Source organism: Podarcis erhardii (genome assembly GCF_964252035.2).
Source record: "Podarcis erhardii genome assembly, chromosome: 5".
NCBI lineage: Eukaryota > Metazoa > Chordata > Lepidosauria > Squamata > Lacertidae > Podarcis > Podarcis erhardii.
Window position 1 is genome coordinate 69,108,796 of NC_138509.1, and position 24,183 is coordinate 69,132,978.

Genomic DNA, 24,183 nt, shown 5'->3' on the forward strand with positions numbered 1-24,183 from the left:
CAATGGAATGCAATGGTCTGACTCGTGCTTCAGTATTAAGGCACCTGCATTTGAATCAGCCATGTGTAATTATTAGTCTCTTGACTCATCACCAGCTTTCAAAACAAGATAAAGGCGGCTACGATCATTTCTTTATGCTTTATTAAATGGGACGCAGTCAGCATAGCCACATAAATCCTTCAATATTAAGCTGCGAATAGCAGTGCTTTATTAAGAACCCCCACTCAAGCCACAGGAAACACAAGGAATAATGTTTCACTACCTCCCAGTGAATGGTGAGCAAGTACAAAGGACGATGGGAAATTCAATCAAGAAACAAATTCTCCTCTCTGTGAGGTCAGGCAATAGTATTATGTGTGGATGTGGTTTAGAGACAGCCAAATCGGAAGGTTGTTTTTTTATTTCCCTGTTCCATAGCTGGCATTTCCCTCAGCGAGCAGGTGTGCAAGATACTCATTTTGCATAGTAGAAAGCATATTTAAGGTCCTCCCACTGTCACTTGAAGCACTGCGGGCCATTAATTATAATTTTGTGGCGGCATACAAAAACACCTTTTGTAGCTAGGCAGTACATAAGCACGTTTTGAAAAGCCCTGGGCACAAAGAGCTTGCAAGGTAAGCAACAGATAAGAGACAACAGGTGAATGTAAGCTAAGGATGAATCCACGTAAAAAGATAGGGCTCAGCTCAGCAGCTGAAATATCCTTTGCTATAAGATGTATTTAATAAATGGGACCATTTCCTACAAAACAGCCTATTTGTATTCCTACACTTTTTATAAGGCTCTTTTGTGTTCTTATAAAGGCTTGCTGGGAAAGTTAAATGTGTTATTGGCTGCAAGATGTCAGGGATTAAAAGCAGGTATTCAAATGCCATAGGTTAGTGGAATGAGTTATAGGCATTATTTAAAGCTCCAGTAAGCACATGGATACCTGGGAGGGCCAGGGCTCCTTTCTTCTACATGTCAGAAACATTGTGTGCTCTATTTGCATACAGGGAGTAGGAATGGAGAAGAAATCTGCTTCAGGTCACATTAAAAGCGAACATACATAACTCACACTTTCCAAAATAATAGGAGTAGCAAAACACAAGTCACCCTTGGAAATCTGTATTACTCTGACTTTTGAAACACAGTTTTCCAACCAAGTAACGAGTACAGAAATGCATGTAACATTAAAAAGGCATTATTTTAGGGGAAATTGCTTTGCAAAATTGTGTCTGTTGAGCAAAACAGTGTGCAAAGATGTGCATTTGCACTAAAATGCTGATGAATATCCAAGAGGATAGAAATAAATAAATCAGTGTCTCATGTGGGAAATTAAACTTAAGACTGGAAAATTCGAAATGGGGAGAAAATGAAATCCCTACTTTGCTTTCTTGTTCTCTTGATCCACTTACCTGTCAGAGCTGTTGGTTTGTGGTATAGGTTTTAATACATGGATCAGGAGTGCTCTCACAATACAGATGCGTGTCTGTTGGTGTTTGAATTATTGAACTCCACAGGCCATAGCTTGGAGGCAGCTCCCATCCTTTGTACACTGGTTCAGTCCCCAGCATCTCCAAGTAGGGCTGGGAGGACTCCTGCCTGTGATGCAGTAACGCTGCTGCCAGTCAGTGCCAACAATGCTGAGCTAGACAGACCAATAGTCTGACTCAGTATAAGGCAGTTATCTATGTTCCTCATCCCATTGGCTCTTCTCCTCTCAATTTTAGCAAAATTGTGCTCTTCTGCAGCCTTCTCAGAAAATTTGTCTAGGTGGGTCGACTCAAAATGGAATACACCCCTACTGGGCCCTTGTAATCCATAGAATCACAGCATCTGAGTTGGAAAGGACCACAAGGGTCATCTAGTCCAACCCTTGCAATGCAGAATTATTTTTGCCCAATGTGGGGTTCGAACCCATGAGCCTGAAATGAAGAGTCTCCCATGCCTTAAAGCCCTATACCACAAAGAACAGGCACATGAAACCATTTCCCAACAGCCTTGTTGTGCACCTGAAGAAGTTAGATGCTTAATGAGAAATGACACTGTCAGGATTAAAATAAGGCAACCTCTAAAATAGCTGGTGAAACAAGTAATGGAACACATGATTATATTATGAGAGTATATTACAGTAAATCTGGTTCCTTGATTATTGCTGAGCTTGATGAGGCTAATCTTATAAGAGCATTTTGAGAAAGTTAATGCTGATGAACAAGGAAAGACAATGTAGCATTTGGGAGATATGCAGACTTTTTTGGCTATATACTTACTGGACTGTAACAACAGATAAACTGGCATGGAATCCAGCTTTAATACCTATCAATAGGCTTGAGCAGGGCTCCTGCAAAATATCTCTCTCTCTCTCTCTCTCTCTCTCTCTCTCTCTCTCTGTGTGTGTGTGTGTGTGTGTGTATAAGAGAAACAGAGCTTACACTTAATGGTGTGATGAGTTGCTTGGGTGAGTCAGGATAACTGCTGAGTCCCCTTTTGCCACCCAAATTTGCAGTGGAATAGCAAACAGTCCACAAACATGATGTGAAGTTTCAGTACAGGTGTTCCCTTGTTGCAATGATGTTGATATGTGGCCAAGGTTGGATGGAGATAAAGATGTGATGGAGAGCAGCAGCCAGATATGCTATCCATCATTCCACAACTAAATTAAACAATGTTTTATCCTCTGTAGGGACTTGAGAGCATCTTAGGTTTGGGGAGAATGTGCAGTGAATCCCCAGACCTGTTTCAAACGAAAGGTCCCCTTCATGTACACAGTGTTCAAGCACAACATCAAAGCGGAGATGGATAGTCTTTATCAGGACTTAAGTAAAAAGGTCTGAATATTATTTTGTAAGCAGATGGTTTGCCTTCGTCCCACACCATATGGTGTACACAACAGATGCATCACATTTCCTTCCGATTATAATGGATAGTTAACATCAGCTACATGTCTCTACTTGTATGATGTGCAAGAAAAAGTACTGTATGGAAATACAGGAAAGTACAGGTAGGTTCAGTCTAGCAGCTAGAATGTGAGCATTTGAGTGGGTTTTCAGCATCTGACACCTCAGCTATGGACTCACTGTGAGAGGGCATGAATCTATTGAAGTAAAAAGAAAAAAGCCTAATAAAACTGAAATGAAGCATAAGTGACTGTCTTCACTTAAGGATTGCAAAAAGAGAACTGGAGGACCAGACATGGAAGGAAATATGTATCCTAGGAGGATGCAGGGGGGAAATGAAAATGTATGTTTCCATTTGTGAAGGTTTTTAAGATACACAAAACCTTTAACGACTTGGACCCATTAACCTGTCAAGCTGCCTATTGTGGGGTATTTCCACACCTCCCACAACAACCTATTTGATATCTGAGGGATGCAGTTCTTTAATTACACACATACATACTTTTTTCATACCTGGCCTCAGGGCTTTTTTTCAGCCAGAATTCATCAGAACTCAGTTCCGGCACCTTTCAGGTGGGCGCCATTGCCATTCTAAGAGAATGAAGGAGGTGTTCATGGTGAGTTCCAGCACATCTTTTCCTAGAAAAACAGCACTTCATTGTCCAGAACTATGAATGGGCATCATTCTTGCAACTGCAAGATAGGCTCAATTAACATTACTTCCTGTTCTCTCTAATGCTCAGTCAATGAAGATTCTGGGATATGGCTATACTTCCTGGGCAATGGCAGTGTTTCCATAATTCCACTATAAAACGACACTCTGAGCTACTAGAAAGAAGGCTATGATACAGATTAATTAAACCAAAGGCAGACAGAACTAATTCAAGTAAAGCTTTGACCAGATGTCTTTCATGGCACTGGATATTCTGTAATAACATGCAGAACTTTTGTATCTGCAAACAAAGGAAGCAAGGCGGAATGTTCCATGCCTATATTACATTCCATGCACATTGGCGTAAAATGACGCAGACTGTTCTGATTATGAAGGGACATTATTCTTTTCAGATTGTAGATTGGTTCTTTAAGTACTCGGATGTGTTGAAAGAGAGAGAAAATGACAAGGCATTCAAGTCTGTAATTAGCAAACTTAAAGCAGCGTTTGCTAGAAATGAGATACTATCAGAAATGGTTAGTGACCTCTTGCTAGAGGAGGACTGAGGGTTTTACAAAGCATTTGGGGAAGCTGTTCAAAGCATTTGAGCACAACCAAATGCTATGGCTGAAAGGAAGAATCCAAACCTTAAAATTATGATGCAAAAGAAGAAGAAAAGCAAGAAATCTCTTCCTCAGATTTCAGAGAGTTTTCTAAATGGCATGCTAAATTTCTCCTCTTAGTATTGCACATAGCCATAACTTATCATTCATTCTACACCCATTTCAGATTTAGCAAAAGAACAGTCCAGTTACTACATTGGCAACTTGAGTCAGCAGGACAAGCAGAACCCCAGCCTGCATCATTGCATCACGAGGCTCTGAAAAGCCACGCCAAACGAATAACAGAATTCCTATGTTATGGAGAAGGGAATTTCAGCAGCTCGCAATCTAGGATTACAAAATTCTGTCAAAATGACCTATTCGGCACAACCGTTAGAGATATTGGGGACCTCCTCGGCCTTTGTGTCTAGGCATTCTAGCAATATTCCAGCATTTGACCCTAATCTTGCAAAGTTCAGTACAGGTTGTAAAATCACACCCGAAGAGGTTACAGTTGATGGCACACTGGGAGATTCAAGTGTCAGCACTGATATGAGATAATAGTTCTGAAGACAGCAATGAGGCAGGGAGCAAACAGGGATGTAAGGCAGTGAGAGAGAGGTTAAACAGCAGTTTCACTATGTGACAGTCTGGGAACACAAGAGGCAAAAACAGATTTAGGAGTCTTTGCAGAGCATAGAGAAGAAATATATTTTGGGGTTGGGAGCACATAGGATGGTATCAAAGAACCGTGAACTATTAAATATTTTTTGCATGGGAGCAAATATTTTTTTCCACAAGCTATTTATCAGGCAATTATGGAATATACTTCTAGAAGGCAGCCGGTATTGCTGCTGACATTTTTATGTTTTTTGGTTCAGCACACAGTGGTCCAGACCAAGTGATAGTCACATATACTAAGGCAGGGATGGGGAACCTGTAGCCCTCCAAATATTGTTGGGCTAAAACTCTCAACATCCCTGAACACTGGATTTGCTGGTTGAGGCAAAAGGAAGTTAAGAGTCCAACAACATCTGGAGGGACCCGGGTTCCCCATCACAGCACTAAGGCATACTATTTGAAATGTAGTGACCCTACATAACAGATGGGCATGTATAGTTGTAAGTGGATATGAAGGTGCATTCCCATCCACACTATCAATTCTTATGGAAATTAAATTTAATAGATTATATCTGTGAAAGCACATCTAAATCCTCTGATGTTCACTTAGTTTTTCATGCAGGCCATGGGTCACCAAAAAGGCTCCCACAAGGATCTAGTTCTTGGTTCTTGCTGCTTTTAGGCCTGAAATCAATCTATCTATCTATCTATCTATCTATCTATCTATCTATCTATCTATCTCTATCTCTATATCTATCATTTATTATCTATCTATCTCTATCTATCTATCTATCTATCTATAGTACACACACACATATATACATATACATATATAAAGACTAATTGTTGCTGTGGTGGTGGCATGTATGTTTCTGATTTTCCTGAATTTTACAGCCAGGAAGAGAAATTTAACTCTCCAGTAAGATCATGGTCTTGCTGGTGATTTGCAAGGTGGGGAGAGCGAGTGTGCATGGCACTGTGATGGATGTGTAAGTTGTAGTGTATGCAGGATGCTCACAGTTTCTCTGGTTGGAAATACGCCCAGAGACCCCCTGAAAGCTGATCTAGGGCCATGAGTTACATAAGGATCTTTGATTATAGGATAAAGGCATCCAACCAGAAGAAGCTGGTGTATTGTTGAATTGACATGTCCTGACCCAGTCCATGTCTTGACACAGATTTTCTCTGTTATTGGATTGAGACGACTGTCAGGAACACATGGGAAAATTTTGTATTCATACAGATTTTAGCAGCACTCCAAACAACTATCATTGCACTAGTACATTTGCCAGTTTTAAAAATTGATTGATGTTTGCTGTCCATCAAATCATTTGGCAAATTTGCAAACAACAAGATCTGCTACTGTCTGTAATAATGCCGTGGTATGTTTCCCTCTTTTTTACCTTTCCTGATACAAAAAGGGTGTTCCGAATGCATGGGGTTTGCTTTGCATTATTACCTTCAAAAATTAGATTGTTCAATCGTTATGTGAGTTATATAAAATGTACTGAAAGTATGGATTCAGACTCTGATATTTTACATTTTTATATGAAATTAATCTTACAGTTCTCATTACATGACCACTGGTTATCAAGTCTTACAGAGCAACCCAATACTGCTGGCTGAATGGGGCAGAGTATTTGGTAAAAGTCCAGATAACTTGAGATATGCTGCCAGTACATAAAATATGCCAGTGGAACTGCCCTGCTTCAGGGATTGTAGAAAGAAAGGAGCAAAGTCCCTTAGTAAGTGCTCAGCCATGATGGAATTACAGGCTCAGTTTCAATTGGTCCACATCTGCCATGCCATGCCTCTCTGTCACCTGGCCCTTGTCTGTATGCTGCTGGGGTCTGAACACAGGTGAGCCACAGTTAGAAAATCAGGCAGACAGATTAGCACTACAGTCTTGGCAGAAGTCCACTTTTTCATGCTTCCACCGGCATTGGAGCTAGGTCATGGTGAACTCAGGTTCCTTCATCCTGGCCCAGACCCCCCTCCCAAGTCTCTGTGCTGTGGGCTGTGAAGCTACCTATTGGGAAGGCTGCTCAGAAGAGAATGTGGCTCCCTGAAAAAAATGTTTGTCACCCTGGTATATAGGATGGTTCAGTTCATGGCTTGAATGTATGCTGTATGTCACAAAGAGGGCCATGTAGGCAGCACTTCTGTTTCTCCTAGGTCACCCAAATGTCCTGGGTGTTTCACAGAAGATAGGAGATTGCACAGGGGGAAATCTTTTCATACACTTCTTATGCTGCAAATGGAGATCCTCAGTAAGCTCCAATTATCCAAGAAAATTAATGTGGCTTGGGTAAGCCCATGCATGCTACACATGCACTAGTATTTTCATCAGAGCAAAGGAATTCTGTTAATGAAATTGAACTGACTTAATTAGGACGGAACAGATTGGGAATTTCGCAGTGTCAGTTCCATAAACATAGTCTATAATTTTTATTTTTATTTTTAATGATGACACAAGCCTTAACCCAAGAGATGCAAACAGATGTCATCCTGTATGGAATGCAACTTCAAGCAGTATTCTAGTAAAAATGTTTCAGACACAGCCACTGATACATTGACAGTGAGCCTGCAGCCCACCCACACTTCCACTTGTGCTGTGCCTAGAAAGCATGGGGGTGAACGATTCCCCCCTTGCCCAGCTCCTTTGCAAGGGAAAAACTGCTCCTTAGCAATAGATCAGAACAAATGAAAATTTGGGGGGAAACAAAATTGCTGTTTGCACTGATGGAGTGCTAAATAGTAGTTTTCCCCAGGGAAAAGCAGTGGGTCAAGAGGAAGTATGCATGAGCCCTTAACCACTTCTTGACAGGTGACTGGGCAGCAACCAATGAAACTGAATACTGACGATTCAGGAAAGACAAAAACTTCATACAATGCACAGTTAACCTGGAATTCCGGGAGCAGCTTGTTCACTGGGGTGGAAGGACCTGCAACAAACAATGGCCTCCAGACCTCAGCAGTGCTGCCACTTACTGAGACTTACTGGTGAATCTGAGGCTACCAATGCATCCATGCATCCCTACCTTGCTCCCACTGAGATAATTTGCTCCCTTAAGATATTTGTTGCTGTTGTTTAGTCGTTTAGTCATGCCCGACTCTTCGTGACCCCATGGACCAGAGAAAGCCAGGCACTTCTGTCTTCCACTGCCTCCCGCAGTTTGGTCAAACTCATGCTGGTAGCTTCAAGAACACCATCCAACCATCTTGTCCTCTGTCGTCCCCTTCTCCATCTTTCCCAACATCAGGGTCTTTTCCAGGGAGTCTTTTCTTCTCATGAGGTGGCCAAAGTATTGGAGCCTCAGCTTCACAATCTGTCCTTCCAGTGAGCACTCAGGGCTGATTTCCTTAAGAATGGATAGGTCCATGGGACTTTCAAGAGTCTCCTCCAGCACCATAATTCAAAAGCATCAATTCTTCGGTGATCATACTCATGGGGGATGAGGGTATCAGTGGCTACAGTGGTACCTCGGGTTAAGAACTTAATTCGTTCTGGAGGTCTGTTCTTAACCTGAAACTGTTCTTAACCTGAGGTACCACTTTAGCTAATAGGGCCTCCCGCTGCCGCCGGAGCACGATTTCTGTTCTCATCCTGAAGCAAAGTTCTTAACCCGAGGTACTATTTCTGGGTTAGCGGAGTCTGTAACCTGAAGCGTCTGTAACCTGAAGCGTCTGTAATCCGAGGCACCACTACCACTGTATTTTACCTCCAATGTTTGAATTCTACATAAGGGAAGAACCTTTTGCTCAGGTTCTGGTTTGTGTGCTTCTCATAGTGGGTTATTGCTTCTTATAGGTAGGGCTATTGCTTCTTTTAGCTGTTATTATTTTATCTGTAATCAAAACTTGAGTCCCTGTCAGGGCAGATAGTGGGGTGTATAAGCAAGCAAGAAGACAGCCAGCCAGCCAACCAATTTGTTATTCACCTCTTCTTCACTGGAGGCTTTTAAAGCGGAGGTTGACTAGCTACTAGGCAGGGTGGTACTTGATATTACTGTATTGTAGGGGGTTGGACTAGATGACCCACGGGGTTCCTTCCGCCTCTACGATTTTACCACGGCTCTGCTTCGTCGGCACAAAGGCTGCGGGGCAGCCAAGCACGTCTTGGGGGGAAAAAAACCCCATCTCTTAAGGGCGACGACGCGCCCTTATTCCAGGAACCTTCGCTTAGGGAGCTGTGTGCCCGAGCGGAGCAGTCGCCGCGCAACACCCTCCCACTCCCGCCTTCCCGCCAGCCTGAGGATTCTCTCGCTCCCAGCATGAAAAGGAGGGAGAAAGAGAGAGCCGGACGGGAGAGCGTTCTCACAGCGCAGGCGCGCGCCGTCCTCGCCGTTGCGCCGCGCGGGCGGCAGGTGGCGCTGCCGGGGAAGCCTTCCCGGGCGGCCAATGGATGAAAGGAGGGAGGCGGAGCTCCGGCGCGGAGGGAGAGCGAGCGAGAGAGAAAGCGAGCCAGTGAGCCGGAGCCACGGTCGGCTCAAGTTGGTTCGCGCGCCGCGACGGCGGCAGCAGCAGCAGCAGCAGAGAGCGAGGAAGGGGCGAAGGAGCGGCTGGGCTGAGAGAGCGAGAGAGCGGCGGTTGCGCTGGCTGGGCAGGTAGGAGCTGGAGCCGCTGCTGCTGCTGCTGCTGCATGTTCTCTCCATTCCCACCCCTTGGAGCCCTTTTCGCTCCTTGCAGAGAAAGAAGGGGGGGGGGTCTTATCTGTCAGTCAGTCAGTCACCCCCCCTCCCAATTTCTCCTCCCGAGGGTCCCTTCTGCGCCGGCCTTCCCCTTCTGCAGCCCGGAGGCGGGACAGCGCTTCTCCCAGCGCCCCCCCTCGCCCCCCCCACGCGTCCACGCGCACCGTCGTCGCTCCGGCTCCGGTGTGGCGGCAGCGCCTCCTCTCCTCCTCTCGCTCTGAGTTCTCGCTGGCTGTTCAGGCTGCTGCTTCCAAACTGATTTACAACCCCCCCCCAAAAAAAACTAATCTCTCCCCATCGCTTTCTAGGCAGGGACTCCCGTCCCCCTCCTCCCTTGCCACTTCTCTGGATCTATTGCTCTCCAAATCTCTCCTCCTCCGTTCCACTTTAGGAGCCTTTCCTACAGGTTGTGGGGCGGGGAGAGAGAGGGGGGGCGGTGGCTACGGCGGCGTTTCTCTGTCGCCTAGCCCCACCAGTTGAAGCCTTTGCCTGCCCCATGCTGCCCAAACCTTTCCTTAACGCTGCGTGGTGAGATTCCCATGCCTGTCCAAAGTCTCTGCTCCCCCCCCCTCTCCGCTTCCTCCTCCTCCTCTCCAGTTTTAAACTCTCCCGCAGCCTCCCCATTGATACTTTAGGTCCTCTTTTTCTCCAACGTGTCCTTTAAAGATGCTCGCTATGAATTGGCTCGGGAGGGTGCTTTCGTTTTCAGTTCATTGTTCGCTTTCCACTAGAGGGGCGATTGTGTTTGGTTTCTTGGCACGGCATCAGTTTGCAGAAGGTGGACTTCAAACCCGGGGGACTAGTATTTGGCAAGCCTCCTTCGCATCCTTTTATCTTCTCTCACACACCTTCCGTAGCTCAGCTGAGCTCTGCAGCGCTTTTGTCCCCTTTTTAAAAAACCACCCCGGACGATTTTCTTTCTACACCTGGGTTTTGCTCCCTGTTCTCCTGAGCCAGCAGTGTAGTTAGTGAGCAGTTCTTAGGACCATCTGCTGCACATCTTTTGCTGTGCATAAAAAGAAGGAAGCGACTTCATGTAGAGAGCTGAGTGAGGGTTTGCTATTGCCCCACCCTTTTGTCAGTTTGATACAGTATATAATACGAGTGTATTGTGGTAACTTTGTGATTTAATGTCTCTTCCCCTTCCCTGGGGGAACAGCAAATACAGAACTCAGTTTTCCCTCTTCCTTTATAAACAACAAATTCATCTGAGCCTAACATAATTTTCCTTTGCGGAGGGTGCTGTACCCATCAATTAAAGCTTCCACTATTTCATACTTTAATTGTCCCAAGGGTCACTTATGCCATGGCACAGCAGTAAAACTGCTAGCACATCTGCAAAGCTAAGCACGCTCTGGTATGGTTTCAAATTGGATGGGGGGTTGGACTAGATGACCCTCAGGGTCCCAACTCTACAATTCTTTAATTCTATGAGTGCATCAAGTTGACTTGCAAAAGCTTCTGCTAGTGTTAATTTAAGTTCTTCCATAGTTCATTTGAAATGAAGTTATGCAGTACAGCTGTTTTGATCTCTTTTAGGAAAAAACTACATGGAGACTGCATGTGGTTTTATCTAACCAGACACCTACTTTAGTTTAAAACTTTGCTTCACCTTTGAAAATACATATTTGTCTTCTGTGGAAGAAATTGATGGACTAAGTGGATGTAGTAATGAAGGACTTTTAAAAAATGAATTAGATATTCATAAAGAATATTGTGTTGATAGTATGAGTAGAATACAGTATTTAAATTGTGCCAAGTGGTGCTTCTGAGAGCCATTCTACACATAGACACAGACTATGGAGGTAGAATTCTAGAATGTACCACTGCAAACTACAGGGGTGTGTGCGCGCATGCTATTTTGAGTATGCGCCATATAACAAGGTCCTTGAATATAGAATACTTGCAACCAAGGTTTAAGGAGAAATTAGATTCAGTTTGCATTTAAAGGCGGAACTACCAAATTGCTCTTTCCGAAACAGTATATGAACCAAAACACAGTAATCCTTTGATCTCCAAATTTTGCAATGCTGTTAATTCTCCAGCTAAGCAGTTGCACCTACTTGGATAAAGTGTGTATAGAAAGGCATATAATGGTGAAAATAACATACAAAGTGGCATTATATTGGGAGGTGGAATGCTTTGCCAAAATCTGTATACTTCATGACAGTGAGTTTAGGAGAATGTTACACTAAAATGCTGATAAATTTTCATGAGGGTTTTTTTAAATCTGCAAATTGCTGCAGAAATGTGTAGAACTGAATTTAAGATTGGAAAAATGAAATGAGAAAGCTGAAATTGGGAGATCTGTCTCTAGCTATTACATTGGGGAGAGGGATAAAGTTTCCCCATTATATGTTGGATTCCTATGTTCAAAGAGTTCTTAATTTGGGTTGCATTCAACAGTACAGCAGAATGAAGTACTAGAATGGACTGTCCTGCTTGAAAGTTCACTGTACAGTAATACCTCCGCCCATGTTCTCCTCGTCTAGCGTCCATTCCGGCGAACGTCCATGGCTAACCCGGAAGTACCGGAATGGCTTACTTCCGTGTTTGCCACTTGCGCATGCGCAGAAGCGCAAACTGCACCGCATGCGCAGACTCAGCGCTTTGCCCTGCGTCCTTTTCAGCTAGCGGCCAGGGCTCCAGAACGGATCCCGGTCACAAAACAAGGTATGACTGTAGATACAAATCTAAGAGGGTAGGAAACGGTCTAGGTTTGAATTTTCTGCCTGATGTGCTAATTTTGTTTGTGTGGAACTTGGTTTTTTTTATCTGGGAACGCATTAACCATCTTGATCAGCTTTTTATGCTCTTGTTCACTTAAGCATTTGGCTGTAAATTGATGCCGTATATTATGATGATACCCTAGCATGTTCTGATGGTTATCTTTTAGCAGGGTGGGGTAGTAGTTGTCCTTCTTATGTTATTGCAGGTCGAACATCTTTAGTCAGTGCCTTTATATCTTTTTGATGTTGGCGGCATCTGTCTGTCTTGGGCTACAGTGGAGGAGTGCACCTTGAGGAGTAAAGTCAAATTATTGGAGAGTTCTAGTGCCTGTCGTGGCTGTAGAGACCAATACGGGAGAGACATGTTTTATTTCAGGTGAGGCAGATGAAGGTGTCCAGTTTTGCTGCTACAGCAAAATGCACCATTGCATTTCTTTCCTCTATGATCTTTCTTTTTGATGTATACTAAATATTTTATGTATCCTCTAATGTGAGGCACCTTGAGATATTTTATGAAGTAGGTGATGAACAATTGCAATTAATACTACTACTTCTAAAAATAGTATCACCTAATTTCCCATCATTCTGCTGCATGTGTTGACGCAGACTCAAAAGCAGCTGTAACACTGATGTCCTGTTTTGACATTTATGAAAGGAGGATTAGAGCAGACAGAATTTGCAGTAGGAGGATGCGAGTAGGATGTCAAGTAAAATCTTGTTAAATTTAATCTTTCAAGCAGGTGGCTGAAACTACTAGCACAGAGCATCAGATCACATGCGTATCTTTTATCTAAATGGTGAAACGTGGGCTTTTAATTATATTGGGTATATTGTGATACTAATTTTGATTGTTTAATGCAGATCATTATACTGGGATGATTCTTTGAGAATTACTAGGCTAACTGGGTTGTCTAAGTGGATTTTTTTCCTGCTATGCTGAAAAAAAATAATTGCACTGGAGCAAGAGCAAGTAAGATACTTCAACTGCAGTCATAAGCATAGTTAATAGGGTGTCCCCTTGAACTCCATGTTTGTACCTCTGTGTAAACATAGGATGGGATCGCAGGGTGCTTGTTAGAATAGCTGTTTAGTGTTTTTCTATTCTGCAGAGTCTGGAAAAAAATATCTAAGATATTTTTTGCCTCTCATTATATGTTCTAAATCTAAGTGTGTGTTAGTGTCAACTTTTGCACCATAAATTCATTTTGTTCTAAAACATATTCTTTTTTACAGATTTTATATCTGTTCTCTGTGTGATTAAAACTCTTTTTAAAAAAATGATTTTGTTTTAAAGTTGTTTAATACACTTAAGTGTAAATGTGGTACCACAATGTGGGGACTAACCTTGGGGAAGCCTTCCCTAAGTTGGGGGCCACCACTGAAAAAGCCGCCTCTTTTAAGAGGTGATCTTACTATCCTTGCATGTGGCGTGTAGAGCCAAACAGAAACATCTCTTATATCTAAACTTATGCTGTATCAGATCCTTCCAGTACCCAGAGTGGTTCAAACTGCCTATATTCATTAATTACAACTCAGCTAAGAAAAAATGCCATTCCCATGAGATTTGATAGATCTATGTATCCCTTTAGATCTCCACTCATTGTAGTTGGATGCATGCTTGTAGCTGATTTCTCATACTCTTATTTCAGATGAGATCCTCCAAATCTAATTACTTGTAGCAGAAGTTGGGGGAAGCTAGTAAGTAAGGCAAGCATGTATGAAGAGTCTAGCACTGCAATCCTGAGGGTAGGAAGATTTAATTTCTTGTCAATAGCAAGTGACCTCACTATACTATTTATTTGGCAAATTTTATGCAAACCTACATTGTCTGTTGTAATTTTTTTAGTGTGCAATGGCTGAAAACGGAAAAAAATATCAGTGTTTATTTTTTTATGATAGTTTTGTATGGTGCTGGGTTCTACACTTAAGTTTACATGGATGAGTGCCAAAGCACCAGCAAATGAGGACTAGGCAATAATTTCAGCTTCTGGACAGCTTTCAAACATGTCATCCGTGTGTTACAGTTGTCTAGCAGGATCTGCAGTAGTCATGGTTGCTGGAACAAGTTTCAGCTAAATGGCACAGTGTGCTTTAATCATCTTAAAGTTAGAGTTTAGCCCAGGGTTTCCCAGATTTCTGAGACATTGAGTCCCTGATGAGCTTATAAAGTCGCTGTTGGCTCCAACTCCAGTTCTTAGGAATGTAAATGAAATAAAGTAAAGAAATAGCGATGCATAACCAACATTTATTAATCTGAATTGATGGGAAAAAGGAAGCAAAAAAGAGGACGAATATTAGTAATGGGCTTTAACAAACATATGAGTATTGGGCTGCAGGTTTGTGAGGTGCTCATGCCTTTTATATTTGAGATCATAGGTATTCTTATTTTTTGTGCTGTAGCTCATGAACTTCTTTTTCCCTTGGGCTGTTTCTGACCCCTTTTTGCTCCCTGCACAGTCTCAGTGACCTTTGGGGGGGGGTAAATAGTGATCACTTTAGGAGGGACAACTTCCAGCCTAAATATTACTGAAATGTGTAGTGTAGTCTGTTTCATCAGGAAGGGAAGGGAGCAATGTAACTGCCACCATTACTCCATTCATCACCTTGACTAGAAAGGTAAACTAGATGGTGGCAAGTATATGAGTCTAGCAGGCTAAACAAAGCAGGGGTTTCATAATATGCTCCTTTAGGAAGGCAGAAATTGCCAATTCTTAAATGGAGGCATTGACTAAATCAACTTCCTTACCATAGTGACATTATCTAGAAAAAGCAAGAGCCAAACACAGATGTCGTTGACTGTACATGGTAAGAAAAAGGTTTCAGCTTATATAGTTAAAATCAGGAAGGTCCTGGAATCTCTGACGTAGAATCTGTAGTCAGAGTTAGTCAGAGTAAGGTTACCTTGAGAAATTTATTTGAAATTCTGACCTTGAATTTTTCCAGTGGGTCATCATTGCCCACTTCAAGGTTGTTGTTTTTACTCTCTCTCTCTCTCTCTCTCTCTCTCTCTCTCTCTGTGTGTGTGTGTGTGTGTGTGTGTGTACAGTGGTACATCGGGTTACATATGCTTCAGGCTACAGACTCTGCTAACCCAGAAATAGTACCTCAGGTGAAGAACTTTGCTTCAGGATGAGAACAGAAATCGTGCTCTGGTGGCGTGGCAGCAGCTGGAGGCCCCATTAGCTAAGTTGGTGCTTCAGGTTAAGAACAGTTTCAGGTTAAGAACGGACCTCCAGAACGAATTAAGTACTTAACCTGAGGTACCACTGTACAGACACATACCGAGACGCACATATATATGAAATAAATAAGTCATAGGTTTTTTATGGTTCTGTCCAGTATGTTAAAGGCCATTTAATCCATATGGGAAAGCATCAATTGACTGTACTACATGTATGGTTACAGATAGGTAGCCGTGTTGGTCTGCCATGGTCAAAACAAAATAAAAAAATTCCTTCCAGTAGCACCTTAAAGACCAACTGAGTTAGTTCTAGGTATGAGCTTTCGTGTGCATGCACACTTCTTCAGATACACTGAAACAGAAGTCACCGGACCTTTCTATATAGTGAGAAGGTGGGGAGGGGTATTACTCAGAAGGGTGGTGGGAATGGGTGATTGGCAGATAGCTGCGATGAGCCTGTTGACGACTCTTAACGACTGCAATAGGTCTAACAGGAAAAAGCAAGGGGTGAGAAGGTGAAAAATGGCTTTGTCATGTATAATGAGATAAGAATCCAATGTCTTTATTCAAACCAGGTCTCTCCATAGTTTTAAGTTTGGTGATAAGTTGCAATTCAGCAGCTTCTCTTTCCAGTCTATTTCTGAAATTCCTTTGTAATAGAACAGCTACTTTGAGATCTTGTATAGAATGTCCTGGGAGATTGAAGTGTTCTCCTACTGGTTTTTCTGTCTTGTGGTTCCTGATGTCGGATTTATGTCCATTTATTCTTTGGCGTAAGGTCTGGCCTGTTTGTCCAATATAGAGAGCTGAAGGACACTGTTGGCATTTTATGGCATACACATATGTATGTATACCCATACATGTATGGGTTGGTGATCGCATTATGGTTTATTCCACCATAGAGTAGGTTCAGTTGAATTTATTCCAAGTTACCTGTTGCTGTTATTCAGGTAGTCAGTCCTACTAAACAATTGCCCACCCAGTTCTTGGAACATAGTCTTCAAGTACCAAAGAGTTTAATGTACACTGATCCGTTGAGGAATGCATGCCAGAGGATTATATTGGCTGCCTAAATGAGACCTGTACTTCAGATAGTACTAGAGTTGCAGTAGGATAGGAGGTGCAGTATATTTATAGTCCCTATTCAAGTTACTTCTTGAAACTCATTAGGCTTTGGGACAGTCTTAATAGACCCACCACATCTACATTGGAACGAACTGTGACTGTGTCAGCAGTCACCCGTTAATGTCCTGTACATAACAGTAGTTACTGCTTTCCCTCACCCACAGAGCATCACCCACTCATTCAGTTCAAAATACTGTACCAAATCTAGTTATGAGTTGATTGGTTGATATCTTAGCAGAACCTCATTCTGGTATTGAGTGTAAAGCCAGGCCATCTGTTTCATGGCATACTTGATGATGAAGACTGAATTATTGTGCATCACCAAAATGCTACTGCCACTGATCCCAGCCTGATGCTGAACAGTGAACCCAGCACATTCCCAGACCTCTTGGCTGGCTCAGCATTTTCATTTGGGAACAAGTCCTAGATGACCAAACTGTAACTACTGAGTTGGCTTTATAAGGTACCTACCACAAAGTTAGCAGGCACCTAACTCTGTGTGTAGGATTCAGGAAGAGCTGATAGGTTTTAATGTTCTATTCCCTCTTTCTCCCAGATGACAGCCCTCACTTTTCAATGTCACATGCCCTTATTGTTGAGAACTTAGTTTTCATGGGCCTCTCCATTCCTTTATGAGACATTTATATGTAAAATTTATACTCTGCCCTTTTTCATCCCAAAAGTGCCCAGTGTGACTGACAATATACGATGAAGTGAAACCATATCCCATATGCAATAATTAATACGACAGTTACAAAAATACAGTGGCTAACTGTACCTGCCACTTTCCAAGTTCCTTTACAAATAAAAATGTATTCAATTTTTTATTTGAAAAGAGCTAGGGTACAGAATTGTCTGGCCTCTCCTGGTAATTCCAGAGACACCAGAGAAAGCCTTTTGTGTTCACATCCTCCTAGACATCCATGGTATTAATTTAAGAAGGTCCTTTGCTTTTGTTGGTGGACATATGGAGAAGCCATGTCTTCAAACACTTGAGTTCCAGGGAATTTAGGGATTTGTAGTATCAGCGTCTTGAAGATACGGGCAATTTTCAGTCAAATTGAAAGATAAAATGGAAGAGATAAAAAGGAAAGGAGTCATATGCTCAATTTCAATAACCACCTCTTTATTTCACTAAAAACATCCCCTCTTAACAGAGAAATGTCTATATTTACTGGCCAAACTCATTACTATAACAAAGGTTCAAAACCATCTTAGCCCATTGTAGGGAACGTAACAAGGAATAGTAGATCAGTAACTAATATTTTCCTCTCATAGTTTGACACAATAAAACAGCATCTTTTGACATTATCTTTTGGGCAGCGACCCAGCAGTGAGCTGCCCTCCCTCCACCTCCCAGTAAATAAATAATCATCCCCAATGAAGTACTTAGAAGTCATTGTGGGAGGATATCCAACCCGTAATAAGGCTTTGGTACACTATAGAGTTGCATGGTACTCAGCATGAGGTTCGGTTGTAAAACTGTTGCTGTTGAGCTAGCATACCTGCTTTATTTGGGAAATGCCGTACTTTTCCATGTATAAGACTAGAATTTTTTCTTTAAAAGTTATGTTAAAAAGACAGGAGTGCCTGGCGTGCTCTGGTCCATGGGGTCACAAAGAGTCGGACACGACTAAACGACTAAACAACAACAAATGTTAAAAATTGGGGGTCGTCTTATACACAGATAGTGTATCCCCCCCATTTTCTTAATTTGGAGTCCCCCCAAAAATGGGGCGTATTATATGTGGGGGCGTGTTATACATGAAAAAATACGGTATATGAATTTTGAAGTGGAAAACAAATTGATAATTCAAATCAACCCACACTGTTAATAATCCAGTGAATTTGTATTTGATGCAATTGAGAGAGGAAAAGTCTGATCAGTTGATATGAAGGCAGATGTAAATGAATAGTAGATATTGGTCTTGTTAATTTATGCTTGTCTAGAAAATTAAACAATGCAGGATTTTGTTATAATCTTTCGATAACTTAGATCACTCACCCATAGTGCTGTGCTTTGTGTCTTTCTGGTTGACATTTTCGTCTGCCACCTGTGGAGACTGTTGACCTTTGGTCTCTGTTAATGATTGTATAATAATGACAAACTAGTCAAATACAGCATCACTTTCAAGTTTTTAGGGCCGTCACTGACTTGCTTCTTCCTCTCCCCACCCCAGTCACATCATCAACTGCTATTTTTGTAGTTGAGTTATGTTTTTTGTCTTCGTAAAATGCTTGCCTCAACTTGAATTTCTGTTTAGTCATTCAGATAGTTTCCATGCAGCTTTCAGGTTTAGGATAACGTTTTACAAAGAAAAATGTAAACAGAACATTTATGTTTCAAGTGGAAGAGTTTAAAGGGTCTTTGTGTGTAGAAATGTTTAGCTACAGTGATTATTCCCAAGGGATTTGCTACATAGGGAGTAGCTTCAGTCCATTTTCCAAATGCTGCTTTCTGTACTGTCACAGTCTTATCCTTGCATCTTAGAGGAGCAGATCAAAAAGTTTTTAATTTAGGCATAGTTAATTGTTTACTTTAGACTGCCTCAGTGGGGGAGAGGAGGTGGGGCTCGTTGAGCATGCGGTATATCTTGCCCCTGAACTTCTTCCACTCCAACTGCCATTTGAACTTGAAGAATTGGTGCCTGAGTTTGCTTTTTCTCTATTGACTCCCTGTCTCTTTTCTCTTCTTGAACTGTCTCTTAGATTATAGTCCTGTGGGTAGAGACTGTCTTACTTTAATTGATTGTATTTAAGCTGCTCTGGAAGGGGTTTTGGCTGAAGGGCAACGTATAAATGCTATAAATAAACAGTTGCTTCCCAAGGAAACTTCATTTAGAAGTATCAAGAAAAGTTACTATTTGAATACTGTATATCAGTGGCTAAAGAAATCTCCACAGGACAACAATTGACCACTGGCAAATTTATCACACAGAGACAACAGTTCTTCTGAATAAGGAGTTAGTCCACAAAAGTCAATTTTTTGGTGACATGTATGTGCTTTAAGCATGCTTTTGTTTTTAAAACACCTAATGTAAGCATTAACTTTTATATTTATAGCTAATATTTTTAAACATGAAAGGGCCCAAGTGCAGTACAGTCATACCTTGGAAGTTGAACTGAATCTGTTCCAGATGTGCAGCTTATATTTGGGTGCGGCTTATATTTGGGCCAATGCGGTATATGAAATTGTAATATGGAAATATGTCCATGCAGTGGTATCTTCTCCATACATAGGTCCTAAGATTGTAATCCTGACTTAAATCTCAAAGCATGGAAAGTCTGACTTCCTGATTTAATTGAAGAGACCTCCTGCAATAGCTGTACAAGTGCATTTCTTCTTTGTTGCTATAACCTAAAAATGTACAGAATCATTTGAAGCTTTTAAAAGGATACTTGTTTGGACAGGTTATTAATGGGCTTTGCATAAAAGTAGCACTCCCAGTGCAGTTGTTAAGTTGTGCCAGTGAACAGACACTGTCAGATATTACTCTGTATCCTCAGTGATACTTAATTCTTTCCCCCTCACAGGTAAAAGTAAAAGAGAAGGTTTATTTTTTTCAAATGCAACGGAGAATTGGCAAGCTAGATTTTTTTTTATATAAATCATGTCTTCTACATGCAAATTTCCTAAGAAATATGCAGCTTAATCTTAACATGAGTATGATGAACATAAAAAAGGACATTTTAACCGGACACATGGTGTGGACTCACTTTGACTGACTAAAGTGTTAGCCCTTAGTTCACTGCTATTTCTGTGGAATGCGGAATTTCATATCAGCAAGCATAATCTCTGAGAATAATTTGTACTGTTTCGTTTTACAAGATTTCTGTTTGTCTTGTATGGATTTTGCCTTGGACCTTCTCAAGAACCATAGAAGAGTGTTAGCAGTAGCGACTTAAGCTGCTTCTGTTCAGGCTTATGGGTATCATTTGAAGCAGGAAATTGCACCTGTCCAATTTAGTGACAGAATATTCACCACCCTTGGGCAAGATATGGAAGGTTCAGAAGATAAAAAACACATTATGTGCTCTCACTGGGACATGAAGTTGCTTATAAAAGGAATTTTAAAGTAAAGGGTTCTTGATGTAGCAGCAAGCACAATATTGCATGGGTGATGCAGTTCGTACTATCTCTAATTTTACAAGACTTACAAATTAACACCCCAAACTTACTAGCCATGTACGATACCTGTATGTAGCGAGTGAATAGTTTTACCACAGGGTTGCTGCATCTACTTCTTGGTAGGGTCTGGCCATGTTTTGCACTTTCTGCAATTTGTCAGACTACATGAATCAATGTTGAAAAGATGACCAGCTTTCCATGGTAATTCCTCTGTGCATGTGATGATAACACACATGCGCGCGTGCACACACACACAAACCCCCCCCCACACTCTTACTTTTTTACATTCCATTGCTTTTAATTTGAATTCTAACCCACATATAAACATTCTAAACAAATATGTTGTCTATTTGTTCTGAGAAGAAGTTCATGTGTGTGTGTGAGAGAGAGAGAGAGAGAGAGAGAGAGAGCGCGTGCTGAAAAGAAGCAGTTTTGAGTTTTTTGAACAGTGTCAGAGACATGCGAAGAGAAACACGTTAAAGGGTTTCTATTCTTCCTATTGCAATGCATGTTGAAACTGTGAATTTGTAAATGACAGTTTGTTATAGTGATATTGTAAATCACCAGGGGTGCCTCCCTTTCAAAAGACTCTGAATTTTCCATGCTGTGGGCAAAGAGACCAAGGACAAAACAACCACCCTTCTTTGTTTCTAGTTCTGTGTCACAACTTTCCTGGGGGATAAGACTGATAGCCAGTCTATTATTATTACTTGTTTCATTATCCAGTTTAAAAGTCTGGAGTTAGAGTTGAGGACTGTGGTTTGGTTTTGGTTCTGTTTTTTGGTTCAATGCTTTCCAAGCCCCAAGTTGGGTGAAAGATTCCTGCATTGCAGGGAGTTGGACAAGATGATCGTCTTGGTCCCTTCCAACTCTATGATACTATGAATTCTAATAAGAGATGATAAGTGGGACATACTCTAGTACATTCTAATAATTATTTGCAGTATTTCAGCATTGACTTACACCAGCACTTTTCATTGACTACATAACTATCATAGAAGTAAACATGAATAATTTTTGTTCATGTGTAGTCTTCCAGTAAATACATTTAAAATTTATGTAGTAATAAATCAGAACAAATAAACAGCAACACTTTGATTTGAATCACTTACTTCGCCAAACCTTTATTAGGCATTGCACATATAAGCCATCATAAAACATCAATATATAAAATTTTAAAATATGTACAAATAAACAGCCATGTAAGAATGAGGATTTTCATTGGAGTTTCTTCCCGCTAAATAGTGGAATTCACCACTCTGAGAGACTCAGTTGATAAAAGCTCAGCCACCCTTGCAGTTACTTTGGCATTGAGTTTGCTTTGGCAGATGTTAAAGGAATATAACTTCTGTATTAAGATCAGGAAGCGTTGATTGATTCCTAACTCTACAAGCTTCTTCCACAATATCGCACAATCAGCTGAATCAAAGGCACCATGAAAATCTACGAAAGCTGCATATAAATCTTGGATTGGTTTTTAAGTCTATATTTTTCAACCAAATTTGTAAGTATGAGACAATCGTCTAAGTTAGAGCAGCCTTTGGAAAAACTTATTTGTTCTTTTCCTAGTAAGTTTAGATTTTTCACTCAGGTAAGTACCGTATTTTTTGCTCTATAAGACTCACTTTTCCCCTCCTAAAAAGTAAGGGGAAATGTGTGTGCGTCTTATGGAGCAAATGCAGGCTGCGCAGCTATCACAGAAGCCAGAACAGCAAGAGGGATTGCTGCTTTCACTGTGCAGCGATCCCTCTTGCTGTTCTGGCTACTGAGATTCAGAATATTTTTTTTCTTGTTTTCCTCCTCCGAAAACTAGGTGCGTCTTGTGGTCTGGTGCGTCTTATAGAGCGAAAAATATGGTAATTTAAGTAAAAGGTGCTTAGCATAGATTTTCCCTATCTCTGACACTAGACTTATCGGTCTGTAGTTCTTTGGTTCATCTGGATCACCTTTTTGGAAGATTGGAATAATTATTGATCTAAGCCATATTTTAGGAATGATTTCATATTTATCAATAAGAGTAAATAGCTGAGCTAGGGGTTCTGCCCACAAATCCGAGAATGTCTTAAATAATTCTGTTGGTAGACCACGCGGCCCTGGCGTCTTGCCCAGTTTGAAACTATTAATTATCTGTCTAATTTCCTCCTCTTTCATCATTGGCCACTCCTTTAGTTTATCTAGTTTGTTATCGTTGGTCTCCTTTCCAAGTGTGGAGACAGTGTGGTGTAGTGGTTAAGAGTGGTAGTCTCATAATCTGGGGAACCGGGTTCGCGTCTCCGCTCCTCCACATGCAGCTGCTGGGTGACCTTGGGCTAGTCACACTTCTCTGAAGTCTCTCAGCCCCACTCACCTCACAGAGTGTTTGTTGTGGGGGAGGAAGGGAAAGGAGATTGTTAGCCGCTTTGAGACTCCTTCGGGTAGTGATAAAGTGGGATATCAAATCCATACTACTACTACTACTACTACTACTACTACTATTCTTCTTCCTCTTCTTCTTCTTCTTCTTCTTCTTCTTCTTCTTCTTCTTCTTCTTCTTCTTCTTCTTCTTCCCATTCAATTTACTATGTAGATTGTTAAATATGGAAATGAAATACTGAGACCATTTAGATTCTGCAATTGATGGGGCAGCTGATTGGTCGCCAGCTTTCAGACCTCCATATATGGGGATACCTCGGTTCTCGAACACCTCCGTTGTTGTACATTTCGTTTCTTGAACGCCAAAAACCCAGAAGTAAATGCTTCCGTTTTTGAACATTTTTTGGAACCTGAACATACGACGTGACTTCTGCTGAGTGCAAGAAGCTATTGCAACCAATGGGAAGCTGCACCTCAGTTTCTGAATGTTTTGGAAGCTGAACGGGTTTGCGGAACTGATTCTGTTCGAGAATCGATGTACCACTGTACTATCAACCAAACTGCTTTGTTATTTTTGTTTTGGATGGAATCAAGTAATTGGGATCATTTTTGGGTGGCATATTTTTCTTTTTGGCCAGAACAAGGTGATATTTTCTTTTTTCATCAAAGTATGAAGGTTCTAGTTTGGTATGGTTATCTTTGAAATTTGGTGCAATTTTCTTTTAAGTTGAAGACATTCATTGTCGAACCGGGGACTAGTTCTGTTTTTAAGTGTCCTGACTTTTGGTGGAGTATTAAGCTCTCCAAACATTTTGAAGATTTCACTATATAACTTCCAGAACGTCACTACGAGAATTTATGTACTTCAGATTAAAGAGTACCTGGTTTCTAAAACCAACTGTAAGTTTTTGCCCCACTGTTACACTCATTTCCTGGGACCATTTTAGTTGGGTCATATGCTCATGTTGACAAAAAAATGTATTATTATGATTAGTTATTTCTAAATCAAAGTTTAAATTTATAGACATCAACAATGGTTGGTGATCGCTTTCGGTACATGTCCCAACTCTAAACTCCACTATCAGATTTACAGAGTTGCAAGGGACCAGCATATAGTCGATGACATTACATCCTCAGGGGAGGGGGAATATGTAAATTCCCCATTTCTATCCCCATCTATTGAACCATTCACAATTTGTAAGCTAAACTTATTACACAGCTC

General features: G+C 41.4%; 1 protein-coding gene across 1 annotated transcript in view; it reads left to right on the forward strand.

Annotated features, from left to right (window-relative positions):
• The first annotated feature begins 9,156 nt into the window (after positions 1-9,156).
• PXYLP1 (2-phosphoxylose phosphatase 1) overlaps positions 9,157-24,183 on the forward strand; it is a 59,248-nt gene continuing 44,221 nt past the window's right edge. Inside the window, exon 1 of the mRNA XM_081861592.1 lies at positions 9,157-9,361. The gene's annotated coding sequence lies outside the window, so the exon portion shown is untranslated. The remainder of the gene's footprint in view (positions 9,362-24,183) is intronic.